The sequence below is a fragment of the Scomber scombrus genome, chromosome 14 (genome assembly GCF_963691925.1).
Source record: "Scomber scombrus chromosome 14, fScoSco1.1, whole genome shotgun sequence".
NCBI lineage: Eukaryota > Metazoa > Chordata > Actinopteri > Scombriformes > Scombridae > Scomber > Scomber scombrus.
The window spans coordinates 839857-855513 of record NC_084983.1 but is presented as its reverse complement, the minus strand read 5'-3'; the positions used below and the strand labels follow the sequence as shown (position 1 = coordinate 855513).

The window sequence follows — 15657 nt, the reverse complement described above, 5'->3', positions numbered from 1 at the left end:
CAGGATTTAACAACACTGCTAGACACACCTTAACATGGAGACAAAGTGAAACGTGAAAGGAAAGATAGATTACCAGCTTTTTGGGTTCGTGACATCTAAACACACACCCATGCCTACTTCACCCAATCATCGCCTACTTCTGGTTATCTGTCTCTGAGGTGTTAGCAGTTCAATTCAGAAATTATTTCCTTTATCATATTGGTTCATTATAATATTTTTCACGAGCAAGGAAAACACTACCAATCAGATACGTTTGACAGATTTATTGAACAAGATTAATGAATGAATGAATGAATGTTGTGCTCTTGATGCGACGAACCCCCTAGGAACCTATGAGAAAGGAGAGAAGAACAGAAAGAGAGAGGGCGGGGTGGGGGGGAAACTCGAATACGAGAGCGAAGAGGGAGCAGAGGGTTAGGTCTGTTTATATAGGAGCAGGAAGGGGTGTAATTGGTGTGTTTTCCAGCTCCTGAAACTGCGCTTTTCAAGCTTCGATTCACGAGCAAGGAAAACACTACCAATCAGATACGTTTGATAGATATATTGAACAAAATGAATGAATGAATGTTGTGCTCTTGATGCGGTGTGGGGCGGCCGGATGAGGGATCCGCCGCAGCGCCAGGGCAGCGATGAACCCCCAAAAACCTCCATCTATTTGAGACGTGTTTGTGCAGATCTTAAAGTAGAAAACTGGTGTAGGATGGCCGAATTGATTGGTTTTGGTTTTCTTCAGGTGGAATACTATGGTGTCGTCCGAAAATAGTGATAAGTCTGAGATACGTTGATGACGCGGTGAATTCTGAGCATCTAAGGAAACCGAAAAAAGCTAGTATGAACATAGTTTCGAGGGTCAGGGCGATGTGAGGAGAGTGGTATCCGGAGCGAAGTGTGTGGATGCAAGTAGACAGTAAGTCAGTGGTAAGAGGAAGCCGACTAGGAGGTTTGGCTGGTTCTTGGCGGAGGAGACCAGAGAGAAGTGACTTTACTTGAGGATGGTTTAAGGCTGGGCTGGGATGACCTGTGATTAGTTTGGAGAAAAAAACGAATGCCGCTGAGGTAGGATTTGATAGTTGGCGTTCTTATGTTCGTAACCGAATGAGCGTAAGTGATGTAACAGATGACGGTGGTGAGATCGAATGAGGGGAAAGTTATGTTATGTCGGTCGTGGAAGTGAGGGAAATTGTTCCAAGCTGTCCAGTAGGAGGAGAGAGTAGAGGGTGACAAGCTATTAATGTATTAATGTAATTTTGGGATTCGACGATCAGGGGTACTAATGATGGATTCACAGATTGAAAGTCAGTGGTTCGGCGTGCGTAGCCAAGTTTCTGAACTTCTGGAACATGAAACGAGAGAGAGAGTCGGCAATGGTATTATTGTGACCAGGGACATGAGCTGCGCGGAGAATATATTGATTGGTGACGGAGTGCCAGGTGAGGCGGCGCATGAATGGCATAATGGAAGGGGAGTTGGAGCGACCTTTGTTAATGATGTCAACTACTGCAAGATTATCAGAGTGTATGAGAATGGAGTGACTAGACCATTCGTGCCCCCATAGGACCGCTGCGGCTACTATGGGGTAGATTTCGAAGAGGGCGGAGGAAGCTACCTGGCAATTGTTTATGAGCTCTGGGGGCCATTCTGATGCGAACCATCTCCCGTTGTAGAAAGCCCCAAAACCGGCAGAGGGAGCGGCATCGGTGTAGAGCTGGATGTCAAGGGAGTTGGTCAAGTGGTCATCATAAAAGAAGGAGATACCGTTCCAGTTAGAGAGGAGGTGGAGCCACAAACGAAGCTCAGCAAGACATGATTGGTTCAGGGAGAAAAAAGACAGAAGCAATGGGACCGAAGATGCAATGGACAGCAGGTGAGAAATGAATGACCGCCCTTGGGGGATGATGCGTAGGGCGAAGTTAAGGTGGCCGAGAAGGGAGAGGAGTTGACGTTTGGTGCAAGATGGGGCCAAGAGGAAATTAGAGATGAGGAGACAGATGCAGTTGAGCTTTTCAATGGGGAGAGACGGCTGGAACAAGTTTGTATCAAGGGTGATTCCCAAGAACTCGAGCGAAGAGGATGGGCCCTCCGTTTTTTCCGCCGACAGTGGAACGCCTAGGTCGGTAAAAACAGAGGTCAGAGTGACGAGGCCAGATGTGGGGGGAGAAGAAGGAGGAGTAATGAGAAGGAAATCATCTAAGAAATGGACGAGAAATGCAGTGGTTGTTGGATAATATCCAGCAGAGGGCTCTGACAAGGTGTCAAACAGCTTGGGACTGCTTTTGCAGCCGAAAGTGAGTCTCACGGTGAAATAGTAAGCACCTCGCCATCGGACGCCAAAGAGCCGCCAAAAATCGGGGTGGATAGGAAGAACTTTGAACGCACTGGTGATGTCGGCTTTTGATAGCCATGATGATAGCCTTTGCCCGCAAGCTTGTTGAGTGCGATGGCAAGGTTTATGGAAGCGTAGTAAAGGGAATAGTCTTCGCTCGGGATGAGGCTGTTGATGCTGGGGACGCTGCTGCCGTGCGGTGCCGAAAGATCAATGATGATCCGTTGCTTTCCGGAGTATTTCCGAGTTGCAATGCCGAGTGGACTAATGTGAAAAATATGGAAAGGGGGGCGAGAAAAGGGGCCGATTATGAAGCCTTGGACTGGAGGTTGGTGGAGGGAGGGAAGGAGTAAAATAGCAAGATCAATGTAATAACCGTCTAATATTTGTTTCCGGATTTTGGTGGGAACAGGTGATGGACGGGAGACAAGGGAGGCAGGGGGACGCGCAGCAGGATGGGCTGTGAGTAAGGTGAATCTGGCTGCCGAGTGGTGAGAAGGATGGGTGAACGGTAGCGCAGAATGGGCTGGCAACCCAGTGCCGGTGACATTGGTTGATGGGAGTTGCTGCCGGTGGAGTAGGTCCGCGTGGGAGGCTGGCATCCCAGTGCAATCAGCTCCTGCCGAGGCAGCTTGCAACTGTTGGAACGAAAAGAGAGCTGAGGGCGCTGGCATCACGGTGCCAGCGCCCTGTGAGACATTAAGTATTGAGATTGAATAGCGGGATCAGCTAAGGTTACGGGCATCCCGGTGCCACACGATGCTGCTGCACTGGCATGCTGAGGCTGAATTGAATAAGGTGCAGGGTGTACTGGCAGCCCGATGCCAGCAGCCGCTGCTGATGCAAGGAGGTAGGCTGGGTCTGAAGAGGTGACAGGGACACCATCCCGGTGTCAGGTTCCCTCTCCCCGGCTGACTGTGTTGGAGCACTCTTCCTTCTCCGCCATGCCGTCTGAGTAGTTGAAGATTGGACCTGTGAATAAATTACCTCTCTAGGCGGGGTTCTGATTTCACGATGTGCGGCAGTGTGCGTGATGACGTCACCCAGAAGGACGCCGGTGTTAGAGCAGCTGCGGGAGCAGCAAGCGGCCATGAGGATATCAAAAAGTTTGGCCTTATTGTCGGTGCGGTGGAAGTGGATTCCCCTCTCCCTAAGTACCTTGTGGAGGGTGGCCACGGTCCAGTCCAAGATCTTGGAAAAAGCTGGTTGGTAGGGGACCTTGGTGGAGTATGGTGGCGTGTCGAGCGGCTGCGGGTAGAAACGCCGGCGTCGGAACGAAGTTGGGGGGCTGGAATTATCCTCGCAGGTAAAGGAGTTGGATAACTGCAGGTTCCTCGGGATGAAGCCCTCGAAATGCCATGTCCTCTTTTGGCTGGTGGAGGAGGTGTACCGGGAGAGGTGGAGGAATCGTCAGATGAACTGTAGTTCTGTAAATTGAGGAGAAAAGACCCGGGCGGGATAGTGATCACGGAGGACACGGAGCCTGCAGGTACCGGCCGCCGTCTTGGCTGGTGTAGGAGCAAAGATGGAGAGGTCAGTGTTGCCAACTTGGCGACTTTCTCGCTAAATCTGGCGACTTTCCAAACCCTCTTAGCGACTTTTTTCCTCAAAAGCGACTAGCAACAAATCTAGCGACTTTTTGTGGGGTTATTGGAGACATTTGAGACTGAAGTGAAAGGACGTATAGCTCTGCAGTTACTGTCCTCATCGAGCAGCGGGTGCTGCCGTGAGCCCCTCCCCCGTCCCAAAGCACGCACAGACGTCATTTAGCAACTTCTAGCGACTTTTAGGACAGCCAATAGCTACTTTCCTTACTGAGGAGTTGGCAACACTGGGAGAGGTCTCAGGCACCGAGAGTACTGGGGATATGGCGGCTTCTTCAGACAGTTGAAGACCTTGACGTTGGGTGTGTGGTGACTCTCCGAAGACATCATCATCGGAGGGAGAAGGGAGATGAAATCCATGGCTGGTACAGGTGAGTCGCTGGTTGAGTAATTTGTTGTTCTTGGATATCGTACTAAATAGGACATGTGTTTTCCCGCTCCTGAAACTGCGCTTATCAAGCTTCGATTAAAGCATAAGGAAGTAAAACTATTTTGTATTTCACAAGAAAATAAGCTAATGAAGGAGCCCTGGTGGTCTCAGAGTGTGTGGTTACAGTCTGGCCTGTTACATCCTTTTATCTCAGATAATCTCTTTAATGTGTCTCATCTGTTACATCACCTGCACTAAAGTCATAACCACATCTGCACTTAAGTTTGGTATCTCTTTGCCCCCACACTCTACACGCAATTCCCAACCCAATCATAAATCTCATATGCTAATGGGACAGCTGACCCAATAAGCTTTAAATGGCACACTCAGCAGTTCAGTGTATTGTAGCAAGATGTTAAAAGAGTAAGTGCAGTGTGTCGGCAAGCAATGCAAAAAGAATCACCCCAAGAACCGTGGACAGTGCATAACTAACAATGCTCATATTACAGAGAGTATGCCACCATGTGATTGATTCATCTGCTGTCTTAATTATAGATTTTTAGTCTTTTATATTCAGCCAACATCACATGCTTCCTTTTATAGTCTCTTAAAAACACAACCCAGTGCTACTGAGTAAACTGCAGGCTGATGTGACCACAAATCAGCAGCATTTTCACATCCTGGTGGTCCAGGTGCTTATGTATTGCAGTCTTCAGTTTGCCTAAGATATTTTAAATCCTCCCATGATGCAGTGTACTCTGTAATCTTTCTACTGACCTGTATTAAGACCACACTCATCATAATTAATTTAAGAATCCGTTATTTGTGAACAGCTGTCTCAGAGCTGTACAGTAGCCAGTCAGGTCATAAGCTGCTCTGGTTTGTGATGCTGCTCTACATCTACTTAGATTCTGCCATTCTTTAACTTTTTTCTCTAATTTACTTTTCGTGTTTATTTAGCCCTCTCTGCTGATTCTGTTGTATGTGAAATAATGTGATGCATTCGGTTTTCTTAACTGTAAAGATTTGCTGTGTTTGTTTAATTTGTGTTCTTATAGTGTATGTAGAAAAAGGCACAAGTATGCTGCACACTCACACAAAACAGTGGGATGAAGGGCTGGCATGGACAATATAGTTTAGTTTTGAGAAGACCATACAAAATGTGGCCTGTGTGGAAAAATACTATCATTTGGAACATGGGAAAGGCAAGATTCACTGTGGATTTACTCTACTGCTATGATATCATCTGAAAAAGTTGGAGAAGTATTGAATCTTCAGTAGACAGATAATAATGTATTTGATGTATTATTTCTTGGTTTTGTGCTTCAGTGTTATGAAATGTATCTGTCTCTTAACTTTCTCACACACACCTTATTGTCTTCTCTTGCTTCACCAGCAAACTTCACATTGTTGAAAAATCTATAAAACAGCTTATCACCACTGTGAGAACCAGACTGGCTCAACAAAGAACATGTTGCTGTTTTATTTAAGTCTGTGGCATCTCTGTGCTGCTGTGAAGCTTTTAGCAAGATGGATAAAATCATGTCAAATAAGACATAAATCACACAGTAACAGATGAATAAATCCCAAATAAAATTAAAAAAAAGGTATAACATGACCATTAAAAATTTCTATCATGAATATAAACATAGTTCAGCAAAAACGTGAAGCAAGTGTGAGACACTTTGCTCACACATCCACTGGACACTGTCACACTGAATTAACTAACTGGACACAAGAGTACCAAGCTGCAGACAGAATGGTGGACATGGAAGCAGACATCTTGCATCATCCATCCATCATCTGCAGTTGACAGGGAATCATGTGACCTTAGCAGCAGAAGTTGCTCTCATTCTGGTCATTTTTTTCCCTGTGAAAAAGCACATGCATAAAAAAAGTTATTCATTATAAATATATTTTAAATGTCAGTTGGCTCTCTTAAAGGCTTTATGCAATATTTTACATTGAGAGCTTTGCCATTAGTACAGATTTTTTTAAAATTGGCCAATATAAAGTTAATTCAGTAAGTCACAATTTTTTTTTAAATTACTACATTTATTTCGTGACGTCCCCAAGACCTATTTTCTTATTGGTTGCCTAGGATATGTAAAGTGGCTTATTAAGAGAGATGGTCAACACCTGCATTAGGGTGATTTTTACACCTACACACACACCAATACATTACAAACATTACTGATGAACTGACATAATTTAGTTTATTTAAATAAGTGTATGTTTCCTAGTTTATAAAGTCATGTATGGTCTCCACCTTAAACAAAATGGGGGCTCATAAAACCAGATTTTGGAAGCATTTTGTGTTACTTTTGGATGGAGTATCCCACATGACTGTAGTGTTTTGTTAGTTTGGGGGAGCTTTAATCTTATTGAATTTTTGGGCTCATTATTTTGAGGTAAATAAATCGTGATAAAATGTTTGACATGGTAGTATTTTGACTGGTGTTCTCGGTCAGGCATCGCAGCAGGTTCTATTAGAGGGTCTGTTGTATGGGTGCAGGAAGGTGGTAAGAGCATTATGCTCAGGATCACATCCAGGGTTTTTTGGGGAGTCACTGTTTTTATGTAATTCCTCTCCAATGTCGCTGTTTTTCTGTTTTTAAACAATTTCTTATTAACAATTGTCAAGGGTACAAGAGTTGTACAATTGTTTTAAAAAAGTATGCTTCCATTGATGAAAAATACTAATTAAACTAAATTAAACTAAGTCTTAATGTTTTCGAAAAATGATTTATTTGAATTTATTATACAAACTCTTCATGTGTACACAGAAATCACTTAATGTTCTGGCATTTAAAGTCATGGAAAGTGATTGTTTTGACCCCTGATTAAAGCTTTGGGGGATGGACAGAGATTTGCATTTGAAATGGTAAATGGACTGTATTTGTATAGTCTTCTTAGCATGATGCAGCTTCTCAACTGATGAAACTGGAGGCTCCATGCAGGGGGGCATAAAGGAGTGACGGCTCCTCGTCAGATGAGTCATCTTGTAGTTCAGTGGAATGCTGTGGTTATCCTGCAAGTTGCTTCTTGTAATGAGCACAAGTGTTGTGCACAGAAATAAAAGAGTCCATACTAATTTAACTCTGTGGGTGTAAAAATAACATTTACAGTTTTCACACCCATCAGACTAACGTGTAGTTTTGAACAGATGCCCCAAAGCCATATTAGCTGTCACACTGGACAAACAAGTGTCCAATCAAAACCTGTCAACATCAAACGATTGTGTCTGAAAAATCAGCTGATATTAACAGTGAAGAATGTGAGATGTAAAGCAGGAAATTCAGTGAGGCAAATCACGTTCTATCAGTGTGTCTCTGTTTCTACAGACCTGTGAAGGAAAATACAACAGGTTATGAGTATTTTATTATACTATAGATACTATACTGTATGTTTATATGATGTACAGTTTTCTAATATACAGTGGACAAACTGTCTATTGGAAGAGAGATGGAGGAGGACGAACAACAGCCACTCAATAACTTCCACTCACCCCACCTCTGCTCTACTCCTACAAGTCATCCACACCCACCTCATCAGTTAACTCTGTTTACCTGGACACTCAGCTGCAACCCATCTGTAATCAAGCCAGTATATACCATAGACTGTATATAAAATGGACGTAACATCCGTGACGTCACCCATTGGTTTGTGGACTGCTTCTTGGAAGCGAATAGTATCGGATCTGAGCAGCGCCATCTTGAAAATTTCAGGTGCATGCTGGGTAAAAAGAAAACACGGATTCTACTTATATGGGCATCAGGAGGAGCATGAGGCGCCCTCCTGAACCTGTGAACCAATCAACCTGTCAATCACAACGTAGCCACGTCCTAACGCATACCCTGCTTTATCGTCAAATATAAAATCAGGGAGGCCAACATTTCACAAATGAACATCATACTGCATTGAAGAAGGCTTTAAACTAGCGATTGAGACCATAAACACATTTTGAAAACATTTACTGAGGTTAGAAATCAAGTGAGAAGTTGGTGAATTCTCCATTGACTTGTATAGAGACGGAAGTCCTTTTGACACCAAAACGGTCGCCACCTGGTGGCCTTTTGATAGAATGCAGTTTTAAGTTACTTCCGCGTTCGCATCATTTCAGAGGACCAGAACTCCCCGCCTGCTCTTGACGTCATAAATTCTATCGTATGATTTATAGATGAATGATTGGAACTTGGGATAAAGCAGTCTACAAGTGTGACTACGTGTCCTTTGGACACCCATCAATGAACCACGTCAAATAAAGATGCAAAGCTGTTTAGGTTTATGTTAGCGTCAGCTGTGCATCTGTCAAATCTGTCCGGCTGCCAAGTCTCGGACTGACGTGACTTATTGTCAATTAAATTAAGGTCACATTTTGATCATTACCAGCTACAGTTTACGTTGCTTTATAGAATAGTTTAGCAGTTGAATACAGACCTCATTAAATGCGGATTGACCTAAAAATTAAAAAAAAAGCTATACGGGTTGTACACCGGAAACTAGTTTTTGTCACTGGGCAGCGTCATTGTCGTTATGGCAACGACTGTGCTGGCCATGTTTGACAGGTCAGCTTTGTTTTACCAGGAAATTTACGTTTTTATTGAAAAATCCTCACGAAGCAGTTACATGAAATAACACAACATTACAGCTCCGATTAAATGATTCAAACAACATTCAACTACATGGTTCAGCGATAACATCCATAGCAACCATAAGCGACAATAAAAGTCTGAAAAAATTGATGTATAACTGACAAACAAAGCATAATAGGCGTTCATTCAACAGAGACTATGAAAATGATATGCACATTTCTCGCTGGAAATGTTATCAAAACGCTTTTAAATGCCAGAACTATCTTAAAATGTTGTTTTGTACACTGAAAATGAAATAAATTGCAGCGATTTGGGCCGTTTCAGCAGACGGAAATCTGAATAAACATAACGTGAATGTACATGTTTCAGAAATGTTAATATTGAACGTGTTTTGGCTCACGTTAAATGCATGAGCAACAAAATGTTGAAATGGAACGTATTGAAGCTCAGAAATGTTGACTATCAACGTTTTCCATGGTTTGCAGAAATGAAAATGATTTGTAATAAAAAATCCATACGGCTTGTTGCACAGCTGTGCTCCGGGTCCGTTGCTGTGGTAACACTGACTCTTTTTCTCATTCATTAGCACATTATCAATGTAGGCTATTATAATTATTATTAACCTGTTTACCTTTTGAGAAAAATATCTATCAGCCTTACAGCGATGTACAGGCAACCGCTAGAAAATATGATGTTGACACTATAGTAGTAGGCCTATGACGCGATTTCTAATAACAGCCTATAAAACTATTGATTATATTATTATTCATGTGGTAAAATGCTAAAAGAGGAAAGTATTTCCCTTTTTTAATAACGTAAAGGTAAAGTCCAGCGGTAAGAAATATAATAACTACCTCATTACACCAAATTGACAGTTATAACATACACAACCTGTTTTTTAGAAAACAAAAAATCGTATTTAATGCACTATAATAAATTCAGTTAAATGACTTTTAAAAATAACGATTAAATAAAAGATTTATAGATTTAAAAAACAGTCCGCTCCATTACGTTGTTGAACCGGGGAATCTGTGTGTCCACCATGAAAGAGGACTCCCATTGATTTTACATTGGTATTGTTTCCGTGATGGGGACACGTAAATTTAACACATTACATGTCCCCATCACGAAATCCAGTGTTAAGAAGTCGTGCCCCCGTCACATATTTCTGAGAGATCAGGCTGGGAGGGGTCGTTGCTGTTCAAGTTTTTTCTAAGTGCTGTGTGAAATGCAAGAAAGGTAAGAGTCGCTTTAATGTATTTTTTATATGCATGTCTATATATACATATACACACACATTTGTAAATTGTGCACAGTCACAACACACACAGTTCGATCCTCAGTTGTTACCTGGAGCAAGTTACTGTAAGTGTGATACAGAGCGGTGAGGAGGCAAAACTGAAGGAAAATACATTTATTGAGAAATATAGAAATGGGATGTTGAGCTGGGGAAAAGGCTGAAGAGGAGGGGGCAGAGCAGGTCTAGAGAAGAATCCAGGGGAGTGCTGAGCAGAGCAGGGTCCAGGTCTGATGAGAAGCTGGGAGGTGGTCTGGGAGTGCCCTTAAACAGAACAAATATGGATGCACTATTAGTCTTGTTCCATTGTTAGTGGATAAATGAGAAGACCATGACATGGTGGCTAAAGTAATGTGCAATGTAAAACATTCATATAAAGGTGGATTGTAACAACTGTGTGGAGCAAATATGTGCTGATTTGTTTGTTTTTGGAAAGACTCAAGCCAAGCCTCACCTGTTCCTCTGCAGACTTCAGTGGATGGTGCAGGCACACCTGAAAGAGTTGAAGCTAAGGATAGCGTAGCATTTTGATCTGTGTAAAACTCCAAATAATCTTATTGTGATAGTAAACCTGTGTTCATAGGTCTTCATGACTGTTGACTGTTGGTCAAACAGCTGTAGTAACAACTCTGCTACTTTACAGCTAACATCACAAAGTTTGGGATTTTTAAGTGAGAAGATGACTCCACAGCGCCTCCTGGAAGATGTTTAAGTCAAAGTTTAAGCCCCGCCTTCCACATTGACATAGAGAAATGAAATCAAGAACGAGCCATATATATAATATAAACCATTAGTTAGGGGGTAATTTGTGTCCATGGTCATTTCCCCTCCTGGGGTCTCCTTCAGACCATCAGAGAGAATGGTGAATTTGATGCAACAACTGTGAGAGAGGCTGGGGGTTTTGAGAGGATGCTGGAAGATGAAGATTTTAGTTTTTTTTTCTTGCATTTTTTCATAAGATCATGGCACATGTAGACATGCTGTTAAACCAGCTGCAAAAGAGGAACATCGACTCTGTCTACATCACAGGAGTCATTCAGAGGTTCACCAACAGCATACAAGCTATCAGGTAGGCTATGTCATTTTTCACATTGACTGATAAAATGTTTATGAAAAGAAAAAACATTAATTACATGTCTGAACACAGTAGAATAACTCATCATTTTAATAATAATAACTAAGCCATTTTTCACAATTATAAAGACAATCCAGTTGGGATGAGCTAGTAAAAATGTATTAATGTAGAGACAATACACAGAGCTGGACTCATTTTATATCTCCAGCAGGTTTCTGAAACCGTAATTGTGCACAGCGACTTATGAATCATCTGTTTTGTATCAGGGACTCCGTTCCTCTATCTGTGCAGCAGCCATCCACAAAGAAACGGAAGGCCCTAGGCCAAGAGGAGCAGCACCGGTTAGCTACAGAGGGAAGCTGTAACATTGTTCTATATACAGGACATGAGGTGTTTTACCTTTGGTATCTTTGTTTGTCTTAAATTCCTGTATAAAACAGTTAGCCTATGCATTTAAATATTTTGAACTATTCACCATACAGCTACTGAAGAAAGCAAACACGCTAAAATGTTTAGATGTAGTTATTTCATATTTATGATATTTAACAATAAGCTGTCCTTGTTTTTCATACAATTATATGGTCAGCTTGTAAGGAGAATTCTACTGTTTATTATGTGTAGTGACCTTTTTTTTTTTTTAAATGATGTATCATTTCATAGGTATGTGATTCCATTCTGAGTCATGCCAAAGAGAGGTTCTCTTTCACCAAGCACCTCATCAGTGCCACTCTGCTGCAAGGAGACTTGTTCCCCCAACACAGCGTAAAGTTCCCAGATTCAGCGCTGGAAACCACTGTGGAAGCCTACCCCACACTGGACAAGGCCAAACTGAAGACAGAATTGTCCCTGGTCTATGAAAATGAAGAGTTCAAGGCTTGCAGTGGCGCACTGGCTGTCTTCCAGGTTTTCATGGAAAACAACCTTCAGGACACATTCAGCGAGACTGTAAGTCTTTTAAAGATTCTCATCACCACACCGATGACCACAGCAGAATCAGAGAGGTGCTTCTCTACTTTAAAGAGGATCAAAACATTCCTTAGGAACACCATGGCACATGGATATGCTCTCCATGGAGAAAAACCTGATACAGAACATTCCTGACTTTAACACCAAAATCATTGAGAAGTTTGCCACTCAGAAAGACAGAAGAGCAAAGTTCATGTACAAATAGGAGCACTCACTCCCTCACACACATACTCTCAAACTCACTCACACACACTCTCTCAAATTCACACACTCTCAAACTCACTCACAAACACTCACACACACACAAACATACACTCACCAACACACACACTCAAACTGCCTCACTCACTCACACACACACACTCTCAAACTCACTCACACACTCAAACTCACTCACTCACACACTCTCAAACTCACTCACTCTCAAACACATACACTCACCCACAAACACAATCACTCACAAATACACTTACTCACACAATCACTCCCTCACAAACACACTCATACATACACATAAACTCACTCACTCACTCAATCACTCATACATCAGTATTTACACACAGTCGACAGGTTTCAAGGGAGTGAGACATAAATGCTGATTAGACTCCAATTGGTACATTTTATGTTCCTATGCCAGTTTTTCTGTGTATAGTTAACTTTAATCATCCACCTGTAAATATTACAATAATATACAATGATATTGTAATTTTGTACTAAGAGTATTCACTAATATATTTAATCCAATTGGTACATTTTACATTTTCCTATGACACAGTTTTTCTTTGTATATAGTTATTTTTAATCATCATCCACTTGTAAATGTCTCTCAAGAATTTTAATGTTGTATTAAGAGTATTCAGTAATATACATCTCATATCATTGTCATTATCTGTCAAACTGTTGTTTTTAAATGGCAATTAAATAATTATTGTTTATCCCTAAAACAATGGTATCTTTTGGTTTGGGTTCTTTTATTGGGATAGTTACGGAAAGCTTCTGGCACCTACAGCCTCACCAGCCGCCACTGTCATACAGTTCTAGCCATAGCAATATCTAGCCTGAACAACACTTTAATGCAAATGATCCCAGACTTACTTCAATTTCCCTTACGTGTTGTTTATTCTAGCTATTGAAAGAAAACAGTTTCAGTCATAATTTTAAACCCATTCAGTGACTCCTGGTGTTTTTGTGCCCTTCATTCTTCACGTTTTAACTTACAGGTTTGGTATAGGTGAGAGTACAGATTAGTTTTGAGTATTTTCACATTTTCTTTGTCAGTTTTTTAGTGCAGGCTGTGAAAATAAATATCTGTACTGAGACATCAATACAAGTCAGTTATCATTTCATACAATTAGTTTCCATGCTATATGTGTGCCCGTGTTCATTCGTCAACAAACCTCCGATGTAAATCCCTGATGGACCTGCTGTTTCTCTCTCGTCCTCGATCGACTCTACACTGAACTCAGCGGTCCCATCCCTCTAGACCCCCCGTGTTACCGCTCGTCTCTTTCTGGGTAACAATGGGGTCGAGGAAAGACAGGACCGCAAAGTACCTCCATTTTTTTGCTGTCCCTGCTGCTGCCCCACTCCTTGTATCTGTCCCCTTTCTTTTCTCTCATATACGTGTCCCTGAGGCTCTTCTATTTCCTGCGACACACATCAACTGACAAAAACACACTTAAATTAACTGTTGAATCTAGTAAACCAGGAACTTTATGCCGGGAAAGCCAGCTATGCTAACTGAGGCTATGCTAATGCTAATGTCCATAGCTGCTAACCAATAGCTGCAAACAAGCAACAAATACATATTTACAGAATTTACCAGGTAATCCAGCCAGCTCGCTTACTTTTACCCAAGCCCTGCTCCTTTTTATTTCGGTCTCTGTAAAGGAGACAGGACGTGTCGTAAAGCTCCGGGTGCGCTATCACTGACACAATGAGCTTGTCCTCCATGTTTCCTGCAACTGCTCCAGGACGCAGACGTCAGTGACATCAGTGACGTCGGGAGAATCTCAACACTGATATGCTGTCGCGGTACAGCATCACACGAATTCACCGTAAAAGTTCAAAATGTTCAACTCGTGCGTTGATGCGAATTTCGCGGCATTGCGTCTTTGCATTGACTTTATATGTAATCTCGACGCGCGATTGGGCGACATCGTGTTTGGTGTGAACTCTGTCTGTGTGAACACAAGCAAATGAGCTGCAGCAGATCAGAGACACACACATGCACAGCAGAGGTAGAGGCAGACAGTGTCGTCCAGGCATATGGTGACACATTTCCTTATTATGAGGAAGCAGCCTGGGGGCAGGTGGGCTGGATTGCTGAGTGTGATGTTTCCAACTGTGAGATGGGACATTTTTTCAAAACCATAACAACGATTGTTGTGGTTGCCATGGTGACGAAGGTTGCTGCTATTGTAATTGTACTACCGTATGTTCACGTTGAACAGGCTGCACATCTCAACCTCGCAGGATGAGGAGACATTCTCTTTGTGTTCAACTGAGCACAATATTGTGCAACCCAATGCTCTCACAGCAGGAAAGGCAGAAGTGAAGAAGAAGGACCTCCCCATTTGTCTTGAACTGAGGATCAGGTGCTCTGTGGCCAGGTACTAAAACCCTGTTGATGGCACCATCATCATCCGAGCCCCAAGGAACCGAGCCGGAGCAGAAAGATGGACTTGAACACACTTTACCTGTTCCCCTAAGTGATAAGAGACTTACATAAGAGGCTTAAGTCTGGACAGATATAGGTTACTAACAGTGTGTGTCATTTTAAGCTGTACTGCTGTTCTTGTGAGGTTAACAGACCATGAGTCTGGTTGTTGCTGCTGATAAAACTGTGAAAGTATTGTTGTTTGTTTGCTGTTTGTTTCTAGTTGTGTTTAGCACACAAAGCTGATTTGTGTTTTGTCCAACTTCACTGGGCTGCTTTGTGTTTTTAGATTGGATTAGATTATTTTATTTCAAATGTGTAAAAGAAGAAAAAACAAAACAAAAACAACATAAAAAAAAGAAAGCACAATGGTCTCACTGAAAACAGTGAACTTACACCTACCAGAAAACATGATGCAATGCACTTTCAACCACATCCGAAAGGGAAGAAGTCAAAACTTATTGAATCCCACCCCTGCTTCTTAAATCAATGCTTGCTAGCTCCTAATTCAATTAATAATTCATAACATCATACAATATCTTACTAATATATATTATATGTAATGTCAATATATACATCTATATTTACTGTTATCAATATATAAATCATTGCTACATTTTTCCATCAAAAATAGCTATATACATATACATACATACACATATATACATACATATATTCATATATATACATATACATACATACACATATATACATACATATATTCATATATATACATATACATACATACACATATATACATACATACAT

At 41.8% G+C, this 15657-nt stretch overlaps 1 pseudogene; it reads right to left on the bottom strand.

Annotated features, from left to right (window-relative positions):
- Positions 1 to 1282: 1282 nt before the first annotated feature.
- Positions 1283 to 4287, bottom strand: LOC133994314 (uncharacterized; annotated as a pseudogene).
- Positions 4288 to 15657: the final 11370 nt, after the last annotated feature.